The sequence below is a fragment of the Natator depressus genome, chromosome 7 (genome assembly GCF_965152275.1).
Source record: "Natator depressus isolate rNatDep1 chromosome 7, rNatDep2.hap1, whole genome shotgun sequence".
Taxonomy (NCBI): domain Eukaryota; kingdom Metazoa; phylum Chordata; order Testudines; family Cheloniidae; genus Natator; species Natator depressus.
Genome location: NC_134240.1, coordinates 13,685,374 through 13,708,279, shown reverse-complemented (window position 1 = coordinate 13,708,279; position 22,906 = coordinate 13,685,374). Strand labels below are relative to the sequence as shown.

The following is a 22,906-nucleotide window of genomic DNA, read 5'->3' as shown; positions in this document are numbered from 1 at the left end:
TTTTACAGAGGTGATTCTTTTACTTTTTCTTTAATTAAAATTCTTCTTTTAAGAAGCTGACTGTTTTTTCCTTGTTCTTAAGATCCAAGGGTTTGGGTCTGTGTTCACCTATGCAAATTTGGTGAGGATTTTTATCAAGCCTTCCCCAGGAAAGGGGGTGTAGGGCTTGGGGGGGAAAGGCGTTTCCAAGCGGGCTCTTTCCCCGTTATATTTGTTAGATGCTTGGTAGTGGCAGCAAAAAAGTCCAGGGACAAAAGGTAAAATAGTTTGTACCTTGGGGAAGTTTTAACCTAAGCTGGTAAAAATAAGCTTAGGGGGTTTTTCATGCAGGTCCCCACATTTGTACCCTAGAGTTCAGAGTGGGGAAGGAACCTTGACAGCTGCAAAGAATATATATCAGGAAACGTTTAGAGTATCTGCCAGGTTAGTGACAGTTGAAGGATGGATCAAACCTGATACCTGGAATACTAAATGATAAGGTTTGAAAATGAAGGGAAAGAGTGACAGTAGGTTTGGGGGATGGAGGAAATTTAACAGAACAAGGTCATATATTCAATACATTATTTCCCTTCATTAATCATTACCATAATGAAGAATGGGTGATTCCAGTGTGAATGCATGTCTCAGTACCAAGGGATGGCACTAAGAAACTTCCATTTTACTGTTATGTCTGTTAATGATGTTGCTAACATCTGAAAGTATCTTATGAAGACCAGTAATGGTAACCATTAGGTAATCCCAGCTTGCAGTCACAGTGCTCACCTTTGCTTTTGGTTTAACTTTGTCTTTTTTTTTTTTTAATTAATCTATGCCAATGGGTGCATGCTTCAAATCCAGCACTTCTACCCTGATCTGTTGGGAGATAAGGCTAGAGCTGTAAAAGCAGTAGAAAATATTTTATGACTTGATATAGCTTATGTTATCAATTCACTCCTACTTCTAAAAACAGAGAGAGTTATACAATATGCACTGTAACTATTCTTTGAAAAGTTGTACAGTCCAAACTCAGTTTCAACTTTGAGTTAATTGTATATTTGTTTGCTTCAGAAGCAGGAATTTGCTGTCAGATTATTACACTCAGTGTGTTATCTGAAGCTATGTTCACACTACAGCTTAGGTTGGTATAAGTTAAGTCACTCAGGGATCTGAATAACCCATGCCACAGCGATGTAAGTTATACTGACCTAAGCGCCAGCTGGACAGGGCTGTCAGTAGGAGAGCTTCTCCCGCCCAGCGCTGTCCCTATGGGGGGGCCAGGGGTGCAGAGCCTGGGACAAATCAGCCCCCGCCGGCTTGGGGCCCCTGCTTTGCATCAGCTGCTGGGACGGAGGGATGGATGCTGTAGCATCCCCTGCGCCCCTAGTTCCCATGCCTATGTCTTCTGGAACTGAGCACGCCGGCCAATAGCACCAGCCCACGGGGCCCCCCCCAAAGCACGGGGCCCAGAGCGGTTGCCCCACCCAAGGGACGGCTCTGCTCCTGCCCACATAGCTACCACCGCTGATGGGGGCTGGAATAATTAAGTTGATGGGAGAACTCTCTCCCGTCAACTTAGACCGTCTTCACTAACAGCGTTACAGCTGCATCAGTGCAGCTGTAAGCTCTGTAGCGCAGCCGTAGTCCAAGAGTCATAATGGCAACTGGTCAGAAAAGGGATTTTTTATTGCCAGAAACTGGGATTGGAAGACAGGGGATTGATCACTTGCTAACTGCCCCGTTCTGTTCATTCCCTCTGAAGCCCCTTGCACTGGTCACTGTCAGAAGACAGGATACTGGACTAGATGGACCATTGGTCTGACCCAGTAGAGTTGTTTTTATGTTCTTATTTTGCTAGACAATCCAAATTTCAAAAATGTTTTCTCTTTTCATTGTGAATGAGAAAGTCAGAAGTTTCCCATGGAATGGAAATTTTAAAAAAAAAGTGGAAACATTTTGTTTTGATAATGTCAAGCCATTATAATATAAAGTATTTCTCTCTCTCTCTCTAAAATGTAATTATATAATATAATCATCTTAAAATATTTTAATATAAAAGCATAAACAAAATTATAAGGTCAAAACAAAATGTGTTCATCTTCTTGAAATGAAACATTTTGAGTAGAGCTAGAAAATTCCCTGATGAAATATTTTGGAAAATGCTGATTTGACAAAAATCAAAATGTTCCATAGAAATGGATTACCAGGGAATTATGAAACGGTTTTGACCTTATTGAAAGGGAACGTTTCATTTTGATATAGATTCTGAACTACCAATAAGGATGATAGAAGAAACGTTTAAACGGTTTTAATCCTTTCCTCTACAGTTGTGTGTTGGAACACAAAGAGATTACTTCTCGTGATTTTTTTTTTTTAAAAAAAGGATGTTTTCCCCCCTTCTTCAGTCTTTGTAAAACTCACCCGTCCTTTTCAGTCCATACTAAAAAGTCACTAGGATTAAATTCCATGCAGAGCTGTGCGGGATCTGGATTTTGTTTTGTTTTGTGGGTAATTTATGTAATTTCAGAATTACTTCTGTTCCAGAATGGTTGAAAAACAAAAAAAAAATTGGAATTTCCCATGCACAGAAATTAATAAATTTATATTTTGGGTTGAACATTTCAGTTTTGCTTCATTCTAATTTTTGACTTTAAAAAAAATGATGTAGTATAACACAATAAAAAAAAAGACAGTCATTTTGAAATGGAAAATTGAAATATGCCATTCAAAATAGTTGTAACATTTCAAGCTTATCAAAACCTTAATATTTCAATTTGTCTTCCAAAATGAATTTTTGTCAAAGGCAAAATGTTTCGATTGACAAATTGGCATTTTCTGACAGAAAAAAATATTAGGTTGGAAATTATCCAACCAGTTCTTCTTCTTCCATGCTTGTTACTCCTCTTCTCCCACTACATTTTCAAGCTTCTTATCCTTGTTTTATAGCCTCCCTCCTGTCTTTTTTTCAAATGGTCCCTCCAGGCCCCTCTTCTCTGCCAGCGATGTGGACATGGGTATACTGTTTGTTCTTCAACTATCAACTCTGTGCTTCTTTTCACATCATGTTTACACAAAGAACATCTTAGCTGTGAGCTAGGAGTAAGTGGGGGAAAACAACCAAACTAATTTTAAGATGGAGCTTGATATATTTGTGAACAGGATTATATGATAGTGTTGTGTGTGATAGCAGGGGATTGGACTTGATGACCCAAGAGTTCCCTTCCAGGTTTATGTCTTATGTTCCTATGTCATCCACAAGACCACAAAACAAGCCACTGTATTACTCAAGACATGGCCCTATATCACTGACTCCTCCTCTTATATATTATATCCCTATCTCTCCACCCTTTGTCTGACTCTTTTTGGACTATATGGTCTGTGGGACGGTGACCGTCTTCGTACATTTTCTGTACTGTGCCTAATGCATTGGTGAGTATACTGGAAACCATGATAAAGTTCATAGAAAGCCTGCATAAGTGGTGCCAGTCATTTATACACATTGTTTACATAACTAATACACAAAATATACTTTGCAGTAATAGAGACCTTGGGAGACTTGTGTAAATCCCTGAGAAGGAAAATTTGCCAAGCTTTTTTCTCCCTAAATTTAAATTATAGGATTTCAGCCACCACATTTCCCCCCCCCCCGACCCCCAAAAACAAACCCAAAAACTCAAAGAAAAGAAACTGGCAGAAACAGGTGTTTTCTAGAGGACTAAAGAAATCTGTACACAAAGGCTTGCCACCTTTGTGGCAAAAAAAATATAAAGTTACCCCAATAATTCACAATGCTAGATTAATTTTCACTAAAGAACAAAACAAGTTTACCTACAAAGAGATAGATTTAAAATTACCACATGTTTTCAGTACATTACTGACCAAACTTTCAGGCCAGAATCTGTCCCCAAAGTGCAATGGCTAGGATTTTTGTGTGTGTTGTTTTCTTAGGTGAAAAGAGAGAGATGGATAGGAGGAGATAACTTGGGGTTTTCTTGTCACTTATTTTTAATAAGTTAGCCACCCTTTACAAGCATTTTCCTGAGCATGACCTCTAGTTGAAGTTCTTTCCGGCTGAGAGCAAGGAGACATGGAATCCAGTAGAGGGAGGCGGCTTCATGCTGTTTCTTTTCACCTTTGTATAATGAAATGCAGATTTTCTTTGTCTTGCTGTCTGAAGACTTTTTAAAGCTTATAAATAAATTGAAGTTAATACACATCCCTTTGTTTAAAATGTCCTCAGTCAAGCAGACCTACTTTATAACTTGGATACATATATTTTACCACAGTATTATTGACCAGCAAGTTATTAGTTTTCAAATGATACCCTACAAGGCATATTTTGTTCAAATCTTATTCCCATAACGGGTAGGGTTTGAATACAGGGGTACATTCTGTCACAATACGGAAAACACACAAGTGCTTAGCTTTACCTGTAATCATAGACTTATGGTTCACTTTAAGTGACTTTAAAAATAGAGGTTTCAGAGTAACAGCCGTGTTAGTCTGTATTCGCAAAAAGAAAAGGAGGACTTGTGGCACCTTAGAGACTAACCAATTTATTTGAGCATAAGCTTTCGTGAGCTACAGCTCACTTCATCGGATGTAGTGAGCTGTAGCTCACGAAAGCTTATGCTCAAATAAATTGGTTAGTCTCTAAGGTGCCACAAGTACTCCTTTTCTTTTTTTAAAAATACAGTTCATGAGGTAGAATTTTCAATTGCAGGACAGAGTTCTTTGCACTATTGTATAAAGGAGATGATCTGAGCCAGATACAATTTTCATGACCAGAGTAAATTCCAATGGAGAACTACAGTCTTGTGTTATTTGGAATTTAATTAATTATTAAGGCTGCCTGAAACAATCTAAATGATTTGAGAGCTGTACTTGGATTGAGATATTATAAAAAAATAAGTTTTACGCAAAACCTTAAGTAGTTTGCAGATTTATACCACTGTAATGTAAGAGTTTGTGATATGTTAGTGTCTAGTTATTATTATAGTATATTATTAGGTTTTCCTATGGTGTTTATTCCTCCTCATGTGTAAGTCCGCTTTTGAAAAATAAAATACATTTTGAAACCCAAGTATTTGATTAGGTACTCAATTCTTAAATTTTGAAGTTTAATTTAGTCCTTCAAATATAGGAAGATTAATGAATTTTAAAAGACTCTTCATTAGAGATAATCTATCCTACATATTCCAATGGCTAAAATTGAAAATTTGAGGAATATACTAAAGATGTGTCCAAAGCAAAAAAAAATTAAAATAAAAAAATGCAAAGACACTAAAACTTTGCAACTCAAGACCATCTCTTATTTTAATTAGGCAGGATATAGATTTATAACGCTATTCATGGCCGAATTAAAAAGTTAATATTAGGTGCCTTTCTGCCCATTTTGAAAGGTTAAGTCAGGGGTGGCCAACCTGTGGCTCTTCAGAAGTTAATATGTGGCTCCTTGTATAGGCACTGACTCCAGGGCTGGAACTTTCGCCAACAACTTTCCAATGTGCTGGGGGGTGCTCACTGCTCAGCCCCTGGTTCTGCCACAGGCCCTGCCCCCACTCCACCCCTTCCCACCCCCTCCCTTGAGCCTGCAGTGCCCTCGCTCCTCCCCCCATGAAACATCCATGCCATGAAACAGCTGATTGGGAAGGGAGGGAGCGGAAGGCACTGATTGGCGGGGCTGCCATTATCTGGGAGGCACTGAGAGTGGGGTGGGGGAGCTGATGATGGACTGCTGACATATTATTGTGGCTCTTTGGCAATGTACATTGGTAAATTCTGACTCCTTCTCAGGCTCGGGTTGGAGACAGATAATATAGACATAAGCCGTTTCTTAATCCACTTCAGAACTATGAACTTCCATCTTTTAACATAATAAATGACCTAGTCTAATTTTGATAATTGTCTTTTTTAGAGAGTCACTTTTGGACTAAGACAGTGTCTGCCATTTCAGAGTGAGGGAAAATTGTAACAGCTTAACTATTTTATAAATCCTTGAAGGTGTGGGGTTTTGTTTTTGTTTGGGGGGGTTTTGGTGGGAAGACCAATACAACCTTAAGTAGTTTGCATATTTTTATCACTGTAATGTAAGGATCTAACATCTTATGTCTGTTACAGACAAAAGATGGATAATCCAGGAATAGAAGTACCATTCTGAAGTGTGACCCTGAAGTTGACAGATTGTGTTATTTCTGTACTATCTGAACTCAGTTTAAGTTTGATCTATGAGATTATTTACATTCATCCCCTTTGGACAATTGCAACAATGTCGTCTCACTTCTCCCTACCCGGATCTCATTTTGTCTTGCACTGCAACTTTGCTTAGAAAGCTGTTTGGCAGCAGTATTTCAGAAATATGAATCAAATTTTGCTGAATGAAATGAAATTAACTATCCAGGAAAAGATAATCTACTTTTCTAGTGGTAGCAATTCCATATTTCGTGCAATAGTACTGAAATACACTAATAAATAATATTAAATGGTTTTTATTCTCTACTGAATAGCAAACAAACAGGCCATCAGAACTAACCATCCTTTCTCTAAATACTGTGAATATTGTCTGGGGATGTTGTTGGTCCACAAAACAGCCAGAAAACTATGTGTTCACAACAAAAATTCTAGTGGAGCCACCAAGAACTTCCCTGAACTTGGAGAGAAATGGAAGGAACTGGCCAAGCATTTGGTCCTCAGTACATTTTGGATTCTGAGTATACTCAGGGGGTGTCTACACAGCAACTAGACACCCACGGCTGGCCCCTGCCAGCTGACTCAGGATTGCAGAGCTTCGGGGCTGTTTAAATGCAGCGTAGACTTCCAGGCTTGGGCTAGAGCCCAGGCTCTAGGACTTTGTAAGGTGGGAGGGTTTTGGTTTGTAGTGTAGACATACCCTCAGATTCCACATTAGAAATGCAGTTGAACAGGATTTGAAGGAGTTTCCCTCTTTTTATGTTTTAAATGTACAGGATATAGTTTTGAATTATAGTTGAGTAATATCATATTGGTGTGTTCCCCCGCCCCAAAGGATGCACAATAATAGCCTCATTTTGTAAGATGGCATGAGTTCCCAATCCAGCAAAGCACTTAACGTCAATGGGATGACTTACATGCTTAAAGTTAAGCAGATGTTTTAAGTACTTTGTTGGTTTGGGGTTCATGAGCACTTGCTGATATTCTTTAGCTCAGGGGTTCTCAAACTGGGGGTCGGGACCCCTCAGGGGGTTGTGAGGTTATTACATGTGGGGTCATGAGCTGTCAGCCTGTACCCCAAACCCCGCTTTGCCTCCAGCATTTATAATGGTGTTAAATATATTAAAAAGTGTTTTTAATTTATAAGAGGGGGGTGTGTGTGTCACACTCAGAGGCTTGCTATGTGAAAGAGGTCACCAGTACAAAAGTTTGGGAACCACTGCTTTAGCTTATGTAAGGGAAGAGGATGTCTCTGCCACACAGGCCCCCCTTCCCTGTGGAAGCCCATCAGAAGAGGTCAATAAGGGTGAATCTGTGCTGGGGTGAGGGAGTGGGCTTGGGCTGCGATGAGACTATCATCATCATTCTCCCCTCCCGATGTAGTGCATCCATGTAGATTTCTAAGCCTACATTAATGCTGCTTGAAGTAGCAATCCCCTCTTTGGCATCGAGACCCTCATGGAGAAGTTTTCTGCAGGAGTCTCCCCTAAGAGCTGAGATGCCAGATGGCAAGCATCCATGGTTCAATTCTCTGTGGGACTGGGGCTTCCCTTCCAACCAGATCTCTTCATACTCCATTTAAATAAATAAAGGATTAGCAGGGAGGACACAGGTGTCAGTGATGGCAGAACAACAATGTAGGGATTTTCTCAGTCCACTGACCAATCCCTAATCACTCATTTGCATTCCTCCCCCTGCCTCTTGCTCTGTCCCATGTTCATCATCCCTTCTCCATCTCTTCACTTCCCTGCGGCTGTCATGTCTCTCCTTCTCCTGGAGCACTATCAGGAGGGTCTCTAGTTGCTTCGTTTTCTTTTCACATACCCTCCATGCTCCTTTACTTCTCTCTTTGCAGACAGCTCTACAGGGAACCAGAGGCTCAGAGACTTGCTTATTCAGGTAAGTGTTTACAAAAGGAGGATATCTAAATATAATTAAAGAAACAGCAATGCAAATATTGCACTTTTGCCCATTTATGCCAGTCATTGCAGATGGTCTCTTCAGGGTCCTTAATATACCATTGCTCAGGAACCATACTGTATCACTTAATCTACTCCAAGTACTCTGTTTACACTGTTCCAGATTCCCCGAGGTGTGCTATTCAGCTACATTGTAACCTCTTATGTTGGACTGAACAAATCAAAGAGTATATATTCCTGAACCATCATCAGCTGGTTTTGGCGCACACTGTCAGTTTCTGCCTCACATGGTATAGTCAGACTTTATACTTTTATGTACTAGCAAAATACAGATTGACCTTGAAACTCACTGAGAATTAAAAAAGGTGGGGGAGGGACATAACATTAAGCCAGAGGATCAAAGAGGCCAAAACCACTTATTCTATATCAAGTCAATTTACAAAATGGTATAGCTGCTAACATTACCTAACAGTGTGATTCTGATTAGATCACAAATTAGGGTATAAGTTTTACATATGAAATCATGCATAAAGCTCTAGGATTTCTGACTTTTAGAAGTTATTGTGCTTTTTAACTGAACAGCATATTACCTCTATTGCTTTTGTTTCATGAGCGCACACACAAGGACTATGGACCTGCGAAGTTGCTATAAAAGTCGGTTGTATGCTTTTTAGGACAAGCTTATGGTATGTTCCTTGATTTGCAGGCCCATTAGAGAAAGAGGGCCAAGTTCCCAAGAGCAGGAAGAGGTGCATGTCTGTAGCCAGCTGGTATAGCTCACTAGAACAGGTGGAGCTGGCCAGGAATGGGCAGAACCACAGTATTCTGGAGATGCACTAACCGTGCACACTGTAAGAAGAGCTTTAACTGGCTGACCTCTCATGGAGCCTCAGCCAGAGTTTAAAGATGCTTACTCCCCACTCCTCTCTATCCCCCATTGACTTGTCCTTCCACCAGTGAGAATGCTTTCTCGGACATAGCTGCCTCTGTGGATGGAAGGTCCTGCAAGTTTCACTGCTGCATCTCAGAGGGTGAATCAAGCGTGAACCTCTTACTAAGTGCGTAGATAATTATGTGCCTAATTCCGTGGGATACGAAATTTCTCCTGTGTGGTGCTGAACTCCCACTGAAGTTACTGGGAGGTGCTGAGTATTTCACAGGATTGGGACCTATATATCTACCTTGAAGAAAATTTTACAGCCACATGGTATCGTTTAAACAGCAATCCTCTTTTTAAAAGAGGTCAGTGAACACATACCTTCACGCACAAAGCTACAGCATCAACTTTTGATCGGAGATGATTAAACTCCACTTTTAAAAATGTCATATATAGCAAGATGCCTTTAAAACATTAAAAATACATAGCTCAAAAGTTGCCATAATCACCAGTAGAGTCACATTTGCAACATATGCTACATTCGCCTATTTTGTAAATATAGGGCAGGAAAACCCTGCGCTTAATACAACTTGTTGTCAAGTATCTTCAGTCTTTAGTATAAGTACTACATGGCTCCAAGCTCCCTTTTAGCTGAAAAAAAAAAATTAAACTTGGGATCCATTAATTCATTGCATGAGTTATAGTTCCCTTCAGCACCTTTTGTTCACTGTCAGAGTTCTGCAACAATGACGAATGCAGCTACAGTTAGCCCAAACTCTAGAAATTTATATACTAAAGCATTAAATGGCTAACTATAAACCTAGCAAATGATTTCCTACATAGCCTAGAAATTTTACTACATATGCCACAGAAGAGTCTAGTGATAGCATTCCATTAATGAAAAGCTGAACTGGGTGTGATTATGCACCATGATTACCTTTTTCTGCGAGAAATCAGAGCCTTCACAAACATCAGGCAGTGATATCAGAGACCCGGCAGGGGGAAGAGGGGGGTGTTGTGGAGGAGCATGGCTAATTAAGTCAGCTGAGGCGCTGGATACCTTTTCCTGCTTCAATAGCACACGTGTATATGATTGGCTGTTTATACTATTCACCCCACAAGAAAGGCTGCATCAAAAGGAACAAAGAGAAAAAAACCATTTGTAATTGAAAACAGCAAGTTATGGTCAAGTTTTCTGTTCTCTGTTTTGTTCTTATCAAATGACAAGAGTTAAAACTGTGATGCTGTTACTTAAACTCTAGGAACTTCATCATGGGCCCCATCCAGAGCCCAGGGAATCAGTGAGAAGACTCCCATTGATGTCAGTGGGCTTTTGGTCAGACCCTAGCAGCAGTAATAGTTCAGAAAAACAACTTTCAAAGTCTTTAGAACCTCTGGCTCTTCAAAGGGATCTGAAACTAAATTAAATTGGTGAGGAAAGGTTTGGGGTTTTTTAAAATTCCTCTAAATTATCAGCAAGTAAATCAGTGGTGAAAAGAGATTTTGCAGTCATTGTATCAATGATAGAAGGATTACCCATGGTCACAGGAGTAAAAAATTACTTTGACCTTTGCAGGATTCTAGTACTAGCTTTTTCCCCCTGCCCCACCTTGACTTTAGAAAATATTGAGTCACTCTACATCTGTGCTCCCTCATTCTCAGATCTATTTGATGAGTGGTTTTTCCCCTACATTTGTAATTACAAGCAGCATGTCAAACTTTAAATTCACCTGAGCAATTTTCATTCAAAAGTGTATTATTAGCATATCATATAAAAGCGATTTAACATTATGCCTACTCCCCCCAGTAAAATGTGTTAAATGTCTAATATGTACATTTAATATTCACTGTGCAGAATGTACACAAAACACTAGGAAAAACAGCAGGGAACTATCCTGACTTGGAACAGAAATGGAGAGCAATTGCGTGAAAAAGTTGGATGTATTTCTGTGAGGCTCCTCTTATGGTGTCGTTTACTCCTGCAAGAAACATCCGTTCATAGCAGGTACTTAACTGAGAAGTCCTGGATACCAGTACAGAATGCCCATTGCAAGTGGAAATATCTGCTCTTGTGGCACATCAATCTTCCCCATTTTCCAGGTAAAGAAGCCGAGTGTGGAAAGGATGAGCAAAACTTTTTTATTTTTTAAAAGGGAGACCACAAAAGAATAGGTTTTGGAGAGAACGGGGGGGGGGGGGGGGGAAGGAGAGTTTAGAGAGAGACATAGAGAAATCTCTGCAGCCCCTTGCTTTATCTTATGGACCTTCCAGCCAACACTGAGGGAAGGGAAGAGGCTATGAAGCCTCCACCACAAACTGCCCAATAGACCTTGCACAGATGTGTTGTTCCAGTCCACAGACCTTTCTCCTGGTCTACTGAGGGAGATTCATGGCTTGGACACTGGGTGCCACTTTAACTCCTGTGGAGAGCTGATGTGACCTGCCTCCTGTGAATTGAGCAGTGTATTCCCATGCCCACGTCGATTTCTGAAATACCTGGCTGGCCCTTACATACGCTACGGGTGTATTTGTGAGTACCCAGGAGGAGATGCCTCTACAACTAGTTAGCTAGTGAGTAAGGTAGGTTCAGAGCCTGGGTACTAGCACTATGCTCTATCCAGGACTCAGTACTAAGCATTTCAGCACAGGATCCCTGTGTAGGAATGTGCACTCATAACAAGCACCCAGTTTGCTGTCACCATTTCATATGGGTTCTAACATTTGGTCCAGAGAACAAGTTCTGGGAACTGTTAGCTGTTCATTCGTGTTCCAGCAAGACTGCTAGGGTGACCTTGACAGCAGCCTGCTCAACTTCTAGCCTTCCGGCCCCATCTGACTCATTGATCCTTCCATGTTGTTTTTTTCTTTTTGCCAGCTACAAGAGTGGGCTGGGCTAGTATCTAATACTTCCTCTTTGCCTGCTCTGAGTTCTCCCCCATTTCCCTCTCAATGAAAGCCAAAAAAAGTTATGGAGGAGCAAAGAGAGGAATGCTGAACAGCCAGCAAAGGCAGGGGCAGTGTGAGGAAATCTAAGCCATCAGTCATACCACTACAGAAGCGTCTGCTGTTGGGAAGACTAGCTCAACACCCAGGAGGTCGTGAGTAATGGAGGATAATGGTGAGGGGCAACCAGGGGCAGAGAACTGAAGGGTAATGAAGGAGGAGAGTGGATTTGTGGGTTGACGGAGAATTGATAGGGAAATTGATAGAATGTGAGCAAGGGGAAGGATGTGTGTGTGGGTAGCTGATAGATATTGGGGAAAGTTAAGGATTCTGGTGGAGGAGTTGGGTAGTGACATACACCGTTAGGGATTAAATGCAAATTTGCAGACAGTTTGCATGTATATGTAAATTAGCCATGAGCTTTTGGCTGAGCCCAGGCAGACAAGTCTGCTTCCAAGGCTTCAAGAATATGGGGCAAACAGTCAGCCAGCGTGTAGGAAAAGCTGAATTGTCTGTGTTATTTGCTGGTCAACAGGAGGATGCTGTTTGCTTTACATGGTATTACTTTCCCCTCAGGTCCTTTTTCTCAAAAAAATGTTTCTCCCCCTAGCACCTTGCCCTAAAGAGAAACTTCTGTGTGTACCCAGTGGCTCATGGATTCCTTGGAGCACTGTGCATGCCATGAGAGATACGAAATTTGGTATCCATGTCTGGGCACTGCCCACTATGTGCACAATCCCACGAAAGCTGGACGATTTGTAAAATAACCACACTATAATGATGGCCTCAAATCCAGTTGCCAATGCCTAGATGATGCCATAATCCAGTTGCCAATGACTAGATGATGCCATAATTATGCAGTGGCTGTCACCATCTAGTGGAATAGGGGTAACTGTGTGTGTGCAAACAGAGATTACATGCAAAAGTAACTGCCCACTGAATTGGACACGTGTTTTAAAAATGAAGGTAGTGACATGATTCAAAGAAAAAAAAAAACCTGACAAGCTGCTTCCAGTTAATTGCAAACACTGAACAATATTGCAAAGGTTCTTTTGGATTAAAAACATGTTTATATAATGATTTGGAAGAAATGGTCACTCAAATATGTTCAGAATAATGAAAAATATTGTAATTCAAAATAATTTACATGCACAAATTACCAATCTGCTATATCTACAAAAATCCTATTGACATGCATATATCAAGGGCTGGTTTGAAATCCTGTTTCATATGGTGCCAAGAGTTGATGCTATTTGAAATATATTTTTTCCTCCTGCAGTGCATGATGATTTCTACTTCTAGCCATACATGCACAGCAGAGGGCATTAGATATCTCCTAGCTGAACAACAACAATACACGTACAATTAAATAGGAGAAGTCATTCACAAGACTAAAACCATCTTAGGCAAGCGTTCTGCTCTGCTGCTAAACAAGCAACTCTTTTATAAACCAGGAGTTCTGTGTTGTTCAGGAGTTCATTTCAAAAGACTGGAATAAAGAGCGTTCATCCCCATTGACCGGAACAGTCCAGTAGTGATAAAACATCATTATTTGATGACAGGGGTTCAGTGGTGGTCTCACTCCAGTGCCGAGTGGACAAGCTTCTACCCTAGCAAAATTTACATCCTTGATTGTCTCACAAAAAAGCCAAGGTTTTAAGAGGCTTGACAACAGAAATAACTTCTGAACCCTACTGATATTCACTCCAGCACAGCGATGAAGCAACATGGCTTTTCCCAATGACTCTGTTATGCCTGTCCTGTGGCTAGATAGAAGATTTCATTTCAGAGACATTAGACTGTCACTTTTCAGGAGGAGTAAATTCACCTTAAAAATAATAGAAATTTAAGAGGCCACATCTTGCCCTGATTTACAGTGTTATGTCCAGAGAAGTTGTAACTAACTGGAGTGGGAGTGCATTAGGTTTAAATCAGCTCAGAATTTGGCCTAAGTATTTAATCACATTAATCAAATGCCGAGATACATTGCAGACAATAACCCTCTTGGCATCATTTGCAAGTTTTGTTGACTCACTGAGAGCAGCGAGTCACCATCTAACCTGGGTATAATGGAGGTGGGAGTGACTATCTGGAGAATGAAGATCAAGGCAATGGGCTGAGCACATTTGAAGGGCAACAGCTAAACACAGCTTGAATTGAACTTTATCATACTGTTGATTATTAATAAAAGCCAAACTCGAGGAGGAGAGTTTGGACTCTAAAGTGAGGGCTGCACTCGCAGACCAAGTTGGGAAAGGCACCTGGTCAAACTTTTTTTTTGAAGCTATAGATAATAAAAGACAAAGGCTGGAGAACAGAACAATGAACTAACTATATCATGAAAAAACATGCGTGCAGCATACACTCAGAAGCTCTGTGGACTTTCACAGATAGCTATTTAAGTCTTTACACCCATATATTATTAGAAGCATATATATGGAAATGTGAACAACTGTCTAGTTTTGATGTTATTTGTAAGTATTGGCAATAATACCCTGTGATCACCTACATAAGAAGTGTTTAATAAGACGGATATTAAAGTTTGGTTTAAAAAACCCTTGTATATTACTGCCACTCAGTACATGAAGGTTTAATTACCATTTGTAATGCAAATTTTTTCTATTAGAAACAAAATAAACTTGACTGTTTGCTCATTATCTTAGTCCTCTAATTTAAGACTAAAATTACTTGTTAAGCCTTATGCATATCAGGTTTAAATGGGAAATATATAAATCCAGTTAAATATTTTATATAAATAAAATGCCATGGCATATATTGTCTCAAGCCTACAATTACCTTGTACTGTATATGATTTAGGGGCGGTGTCATCAAATCTCTCACTCCCTAGTGCCTGGATGAGGCTCCGGGATCCCGTGGGGTGGGGAAGAGGGTCCAGCCCAAGCCTGAGTATCTAAACTGCAACTTTACAGTTCCACAGACTGAGCCCCAGATTCAGCTGATATAAGCCAGCTGTGGGCATTTAATTGCAGTGTAGACATACTCTGTGGTTCCCTACAGCTTCTCTTGGGACTAGCTCAGGAGATGTCACCTACAAGCCAGTCTCCATTTCTCTCAGTGGATGGACCGTACTGCTAGCAGTTTTGTGCCTTGCCTTAAAGCAGTCAGTAGCTCTCGCCTTTGAATAGACGTTTCTCTCAGCCATCTCCCTGGAGCTGGGAGTGTGCCTCTCAGTCCTCTTGCCTTTGGTTACTCAGTTGCAAGGCCTTGTGCCAGCTCCCCTCCACTGAATGCCCTGCCTAATTAGCTGTCCACTCTGGAGGGTACAGCAAGCCAGCCTTCTGTTGTCAGCATCACCCTGCTGTGAGGGAGGAGGCAGCCTTTATACAGCTCCTCTTCTCCCAACCTCTTCCCAGGTGGTTGGGTTAGAGGGGAGCTTTTCCGTTCCCTGCATGCTCTGCAGGATTTGAGTCCCTTTAAGGGATAGTAGCCTGATTCTTTTTCTGAGCTCCATTCATTCATTCCCAGGACTCAGTCTCTACATGTATCTTTTGGACACTTCTCAAGCCTTAAAGATTCAAGTCAGGTGGTGGAGTGGGCTGACTACTAGAAGCTACTGCCCTCTATGGTGGACTACCCTATCACAGATGAGCAAATGAGCTTCGAGTTACTAATAAAGTAGAATTGGCCTAAACCTTCTAGACCAGCCATCAAACTCAAATGAAGGTTTGAATCAATTTTAATAAGAACACCTCTTCTCCAGCATAACATCTATTCTGCCCATCAGAGGCCTTGCTAGCTTGACTTGGCCCCTTGTGGAATCACATAGGACAATCTCTACTTTCCTGGGTACTGTCCTCAACTCTTGGGTGCTCTGGCTTCAATCATAGGATACATTCTAGAACTCCTGGAGTAGAATGTGGAAAAAGGCCAATTCTCTGAGGTGGGCAGGGGGTCAGGTCAGAAGGGGAACAGATCTGGCTAGTGAGAGGAAGGGAAAAGGGTGATTAAGTAATAGTCAGCTTCTGGTCCTTAACATACACCTGTTTGATGTGGATTCATAATGTATCATTCTATTTATTGAGCTCTACTACATAAGGTTCATTTCAACTGAGCGTATTTATGGTAACTATGAAGTCATTACTGAAGAGTGTTTCTTTTTCTAAAAACTCTTGTGTTAACCTTTAATTAAACTAAAAGTTACATTTGAATGGATTCTCCCTGAATATTTGCTTTGCTTGCTTGTTAAACATCACTTTGTTTGTTTGTTTTTGACAATATAAATATGGAGATATAGAATCCACTGTATTCTTTAAAAAAAAAGAAGAAAACAAAAAACTTTGTTTTACCCCAAAACTTGTGCTCTTAATGAAATTTTATCTAGTACTAGTCTCAGCTTGTGGCTCACTGGGACTTTATGGAAGAATTAACAGAACAATGAATTTTGTAAGACCAAGTTCTTACCCCTTCAAGCTATTTAATGCAATCATTTGATTTACCTTTGAGACATTGATCTTAAAAGATTAGGTATTCAAGAAAATAGGCCATAATTGCTAAGAATAAATTAGCCAATTTTTCTTTAAATGGAGTAGCAATGTGATGATCTTATGCTACTTAAAGCCTTCAAGTAATTATACCTACACTGTGATGTTTGTGTGTGTGTGTGTGGGGGGGGGGGTAGGTGCATTAGGCTCCTTACAAAATCCCAATCTATATTATTAGGGCCAGAGCCTGCTCATTTTGACCAGGCGGGTAGTACGCTACCTATACATAATTATTAAATCATTAAATGTTTAACAGGTTTTGAATCGGTTGATAACAAAGGCCACCATTTCAGTAATGTGACCCAACAATTCTAAAATCCCTGCCTTTATTTTGTTGGTATCAGATTAAAATAGGTTTTAGTTCCTCAGATTAAGATTAAAAAAATAGTGCTTAGGTCGAGGGAGTAGCAAAGAACAAAATTACTACCTCAGTACAGCATAGACCGTCTTGCAACCATTGCCTCATGTGTGAAATATTGTTGCCCACGTTCTGCCAGGAAATGTGAAACTTGCATATCCTAACATTGGCATCTGAGGTTTTTATATCCTTGTAACAAGGTTTGCTACTCACCACAGGTGCACCTCCTTGTGGCTCATCTGGGGATTAGTTTGCCAAAGATTGGATGCCTCTTCCACCAGTCACTCAGCCTGTTGTCTCAATCTCACCCGCCAGGACTCTCTGTGACTTGACCATCTGGCCAGGTCCCTACAGTCCCCGTGTTCTGGGGTCTGCAAATACCTCTCTGAACAAGCTGTCCCTCTGCCATTCCAGGCAGTCTTCTTTCCTACATCTGAGCTTCCTCCACTCCCTGTGGCTTCTTGCCAGACCCTGTAATCGCCATCAAACTTCTCTCCTGTCAGGGAGTGACTGCAGACTACTCTCCCCAGCAACTCCCCTTCTGTTCTCAGCTTCTTAGCTTTATTGAAGCCCCACCTGCTCCTGCCCAGCTTAGCTTCATCCTTAATTATTACTGAGCCCTGGCTTCCCTCCAGGTGCAGCCTATGCTGTTAATTGGCCCATCTAGCCTACCTTAACCGTTTCAAGACTGGTGTGGGTGAACACCTCATCACAATCCCCAATTATTTTTTTTTTTTAGAGGGGGCAGGGGGTGTATTATTAAGGGAATGGAAAGTGATTATATACTGCCATGTAACTCATTAAATTTGTTAGGAGTCATCATTAGGTATTTATCTAATGAATAATCAAAAGAATGAATCACTAGCATCACAACATTCATATTTATGTTTATATCTGAGTAACTATCGTAACAGATGACAATAAGAATGTGTACAACTCATATTTTGGCTGATTTAGAGTTTTAAAGCTGACATCTGTGTATTTCCCGTGATTCATGTTACTTTTCTGTGTTTGTGATTACCTTTGCACCAGAGCTGGACATCACTCATGCAGCAACAAACAGTATACAATTCCTGTGTTTGAAGGAAAATTCCCATCTGGTTCCCCAAACACTTCTCAAAATTACCACCACCCTAGTGTATAGCTGTAAGTAGCAGATCACAGCTAACATGAAAGTGAGTTAGAAACAATATTTAAAGGGACACTATCAGGTCAGTACAGATGTGGTAAGAAAGCCAGACTTTGCAAAATCCATAATCATCAGAAATAGGACAATGATTATTCTTAATTTCAATTAGTTTTACTTGTTCTTGCCTCAGCACAGGGGGCTGGTCTAGATCACCTCCTAAGATCCCTTCCAGCCCTACATTTCCTTGATTCTATTATTCTAATTAAAATATTTTATTTTTAAAGAAATAATATTCTCCAGTAGTGTCTGAAACCCAAACTTTGCAGCATGATGCTAGTGTAGGGATATGCCTATATGTGCTTACATTGAGATATATCTCAATAGATGCTCCTACATGGCACAGATAGTTTTCACCTCAGTGTAACTAGTTGAAGTCAAGACTATGCCCCCACCCTGCTGGAGTTCACCTCTACTAGCTATATTGAGGGGAAAAACTATCTGTGCCATGTAGGAGCATCTATTGAGATATATCTCAATGTAAGCACATATAGGCATATCCCTACACTAGCATCATGCTGCACTAGGAGTTTACATCAAGATCAAGATAGCTAAACGGACCCAGAACATGAACACAGCTACAATGGCATGTGTAATGGATGCAGCTGAAAATAATGAAAAAAACATTAACAGCATTATGTTTATGGTAGAAATGAGTTTTGCTTTTTTAATATCACAGGTGTTACTAATAACACAGATAAGGAAATCTGTCTGCTTCTTAAAAAATAAAATATAGGAATTTTAACCCAACAGTGTCATAAGTGTAAAAAAAAAGACTGAAAAGTAATCCTGAAGATCAACAGCAAACATTTGTATCCACCTAGGAGACTCAGGTTCAGGAACTAATAGAGGTTCTTGCTTCCAGGTGACTGAGAGGCGTATGTGTCATGGAGGTCACACACTCACTCTGCGAGTTGTTTGAACTCAGCAACACCACTTGTTTTGTGGCTTGCAGTGCTATTATTTCTGACTCCAGCACAAGTGATTCTCAGCTGACAGTAAAACATCAGCATTCAGAAAACCAACAATAGAGGGACTGCAAATATAAATAAGCCAGTCACAGCAAAGGATGGTGGAAATCTCAAAGACTACCCATCATAAAGAGTGATGTCCTGAGTTATTACGAAAAGATATGAGTCAAACACCCTTCCTTCAAATCATGGGAAAGAGGACTAGAGGCCACCAGTTGTAACTGGTGTCACATCACAACATATATAGGCACCGAATGGCTGCACACAATTCCAGTAGAGAATTCCAAATATCAATAGCACATGACTAGATTTTTCATGCAAGTTCATGGTTAAAGGAACTCAGTGTCATTTTACCATTAAATTTCCCTATGCTAAAGCAAAGCTCCCTGGATTTCCTCTAGTTCAGGGAAAGCTCTTTCACCGCCTACCATTCACATCTAAAACAGATACATTCAGGGATCCAAGAAAAGCTTAAACATCAGGAAAATGAAAGAGGCTACAACAGAGCTCTGAAGTTAAACTGCAAGAGATTTCCAAATTCTTCAGTTCTAACCATCCCAGCTGGTCTGAATACATCCAAATCAAACTGTTCAAGAAATCTAGGCATTTTGTGTATGATTTTGCTATGCAATACTTAAGCATGATCTTCAAACAACCTAAGCACATGCACAATTATTTACAAATTCCCACAAATTTAGAATTCATCCTGCCAACAGTTCACTTAGGACCTGATCCAAAGCCTACTGAAGTCAATGGAAGTCTTTCCCATTGACTTCAGTGGTGTTTGGATCGTGCCCTTAGTTTGCTTTTGGTGTGCACAAAGTCGCTGTGAAGATGAAACCAATATACTAGTGCACTCGCTACTGGAAGCCATTGCCGAAAAGGAATCAGGAGTTTTGGGGGAAATTAGCTGCCTACATACCTCTAAATGAGGAAGTACAGAAGGGGGGGGGGGTATCCGCATAGGTTGACACTTAAGGGGTGGGGGACTTTAAGGAATTATTTAGACGCTATTTAGGCAGATTCAGTAACTCCCAAATGCAAAGCAAGGACACAAAAGCTCTGATGAGCTCAGAAAGAAGACAAAAAGTTGCCTGCAGAGTGAAGTAGCAGAAGCATCGGGAATTTTTCTCCCCTGCACCCCTCTTCCCCCTGAATCCAGCACCAGATTTTACTGGTGGTTTTGAGTTCGACATCTAAACATAGAAAGATATGCTGGAAAGACTTACTGATAGCTAGAGAAATGAATGGATTATTTCAGATGGCAAACTAGCCTGGTTAAACATGCTCTGATCTTATGCCCTGTGGCATCCCCAGTAGGGGAAACAGGTTTTGTTTGTTTTTTTAAGAGAAACACCCCCCCCATAACTATTTAATAAAGGATTTCAAAAATAACGTGAGAGTGTTAATATGAAGCCTGCATCAACTTCTACTGCATACAACTCCAGTAACTTATCTGTTAGCATAAAGATCATGGACCAAATCAAGGATAGATACTTTTAAAATGAGCACAGATACCAAAAAAAGATTGAGAGGAAATAATTTTATATGAATACTTGTGGCATCTAGCTCTTTAATATTTTACCCTCTTTTAGCCACTAAGGAAAAACCCCAAATACATTGCCGCAGACCCCAAGCCTCCCTTTATCTCTTCCTGCAGAAATCTGCTTTCACTTATTCTAAAAGGCGATCTACAATTAGTATGTAAGATACCAACTAAATCCACTTGTTATGCAAGCAACGTCGTCTAATTTGTAGGTTAGAGAGCAAGTCACTCTTGTCTGGGATAAATAAAACAACACGCTGCATTATGTTGCTCATAACACGGAAAGCTAACACCAGCTCTTGGAAAGCAAGAGCAGCCTGAACCCCTAAACATCAAGAAACCCTCGTTTGCAACAAGCAAAAGTTATGCATAGGTTTCCACTAGACAGCGAAATAGCTGGTCCCTCCACCCCCCTCGTACACCTCCTATTGCTCGGATAGCTGCCCTCTGTATCTAAAAATCTCCCAAGGACACCGGCTTGATCGATCTTTGTCATGCATTTGGTTTCGCACTTGCGAAGAACAGAGAAGAGAGCCTGGCTTTCTGCGAAACATTAACTTGCACCCGGCTCCTGTCCCTAAGTGGGTTTGCTCAGCGCTGCTGCGGCATGTCAGGGATCTAGCGCGTCTGTCTGTCTGTCTTTCTTTTTGTTGCTTCAAGGGAGATAAATTAACAGCGAAAAAAGAAGAGGCGTACTTGGGGCACCTTGGAGACTAACAAAGTGCTGTCCCAAGCCCTGAAGCGTTAGGAAGAACTGAGGCAATTCCCTTCAGGGTTGATCATCCGAGTGTCTGTTTCGCCGCGGTCCACCACGCTGCTCCGCCGTCTCTTATCACATTGACTGAGGGGAAATGGGGACCTGCCGCCTTGGCTGTATTGCAAAGATAGCCGCTATCTAGCAAAGTTGATCGGAAAATCCTGACTTCTCCGGGTAAGCCCTCCGCGTAGGATCGGGCTGGGGAGATGGATGACAGACGAGACAACCGGGAAGGGGGCCCTTGGTCTATTTCACAAGTCCCGTTGCGAATACACAACTTCAGAACCCCGCACGCTGTTGCCTCCCTGCCGTGAAACCGCAGGATCAAACCCTGGCAGGTCCCCTCGCTGCCCTCCCATAACAAACCTGTTCGTGGGCAAAAATAATAATAATCAAAAAGTCTCCTAGCTGGGATAGAGGGAAATCGCCCTGACCGTTAGCGTCCAGCATCACTGCCCGAGGAGAGGTGCCTGGCCACGGGCGAGCGGGCAGCTGCGGGCACTACTACCCTACACGACGTGGGCTGGGGCCGTTTTCACCCGGGCGAGCCCCGGCCGGGCGGAGGAAGCCGCGCGGCCGGACAACCACCAAACTTACTGCCCGTCCCCCACCCCGCTTGCCACGAGCACGGGCTAGAGCCGCCTCCGAAAACCGGGGGCAATCGGCGCGCCCGCGGACAGCCCCGCGTCTGCGGAGCGCGCCCGGCCCCCGCGGGACGCCCCAGCCCGGCCCCAGGAGCTCCGATCCGCGTGCGGGCCAGGCAGCCGCTGCCCATCGCAGCCAGCGCTCCGGTCCCTCTGCACGCACCCGCCGGCCTGCCTGCCTGCCTTTTTACACCGCCCTCCCCCTTCTCGGAGCAGCTCCCCCAGCGCCGCCCCCCCGCCGCCTGTGCGATCAGCGGCGCCTTGAACTCCCAGCTTCGCCGGCATCCCGGCTCCAGTCCTGGGCTTACCTTAGAGCGGGCTCCGGCAGGCTGTGAGCCGCAGTCGGATTCCTGCCCCCCAGCCCCAGCCCCGGCCCCGGCCCCGGCCCTGGCGGCGGCTCCGAGACACCTCGGCTCTGTGCCGCTGAAGAGCCGAGCGTCCTTTGCCCGAGCGCTACCTCCCCGCTTTGCCCTGCAGCCCGGAGGTATGTTGTTAAACCGAGCCGCCTTTGGCCGTAACATTGAACGTCAGAGATTTGGGAGCGCTGAGCAAACCCCACCCTCCAAACCCTGAGCCTTGGCCGCCCGCGTGGGGGGGAGAGGAGAGAATTAAAGAGCAGGCGTGTGCGCTAACTACAAGCGGCTCCTCCATTAACCCCTTTCCTCCTCTTCCTCCACTCCAGTGCCCTCCGTGGGGGGAACGGTGCAAGGGCTCTCGGCTGGGATTCCTCCCTGGGCATGTTAACATGCACCTGACGGGAGGGAGGCAGATTTGCTTGGCTCCAGCGCACTTTCTGGCCCTGTTGCCATTACAACTGCTTGCAGGGTTTACAACTTTGCGGCAGAAGGAGTCATTCCACTCTCTCCTCGCAGAGAAAAGGCTTTCAAGGTTTCACAGAAAGAAAAGGAGGACTTGTGGCACCTTAGAGACTAACCAATTTATTTGAGCATAAGCTTTCGTGAGCTACAGCTCACTTCATCGGATGCTGTAGCTCACGAAAGCTTATGCTCAAATAAATTGGTTAGTCTCTAAGGTGCC

The 22,906-nt window shown here is 42.2% G+C and overlaps 1 protein-coding gene across 2 annotated transcripts in view; it reads right to left on the bottom strand.

The window, feature by feature from the left end:
* CNTN4 (contactin 4) overlaps positions 1-22,219 on the bottom strand; it is a 632,904-nt gene extending 610,685 nt beyond the window's left edge. Inside the window, exon 1 of one of the 2 annotated variants that reach the window (XM_074957521.1) lies at positions 22,177-22,219. The gene's annotated coding sequence lies outside the window, so the exon portion shown is untranslated. The remainder of the gene's footprint in view (positions 1-22,176) is intronic. The other variant, XM_074957515.1, reaches the window with a different exon arrangement.
* Between the last annotated feature and the right edge of the window lie 687 nt (positions 22,220-22,906).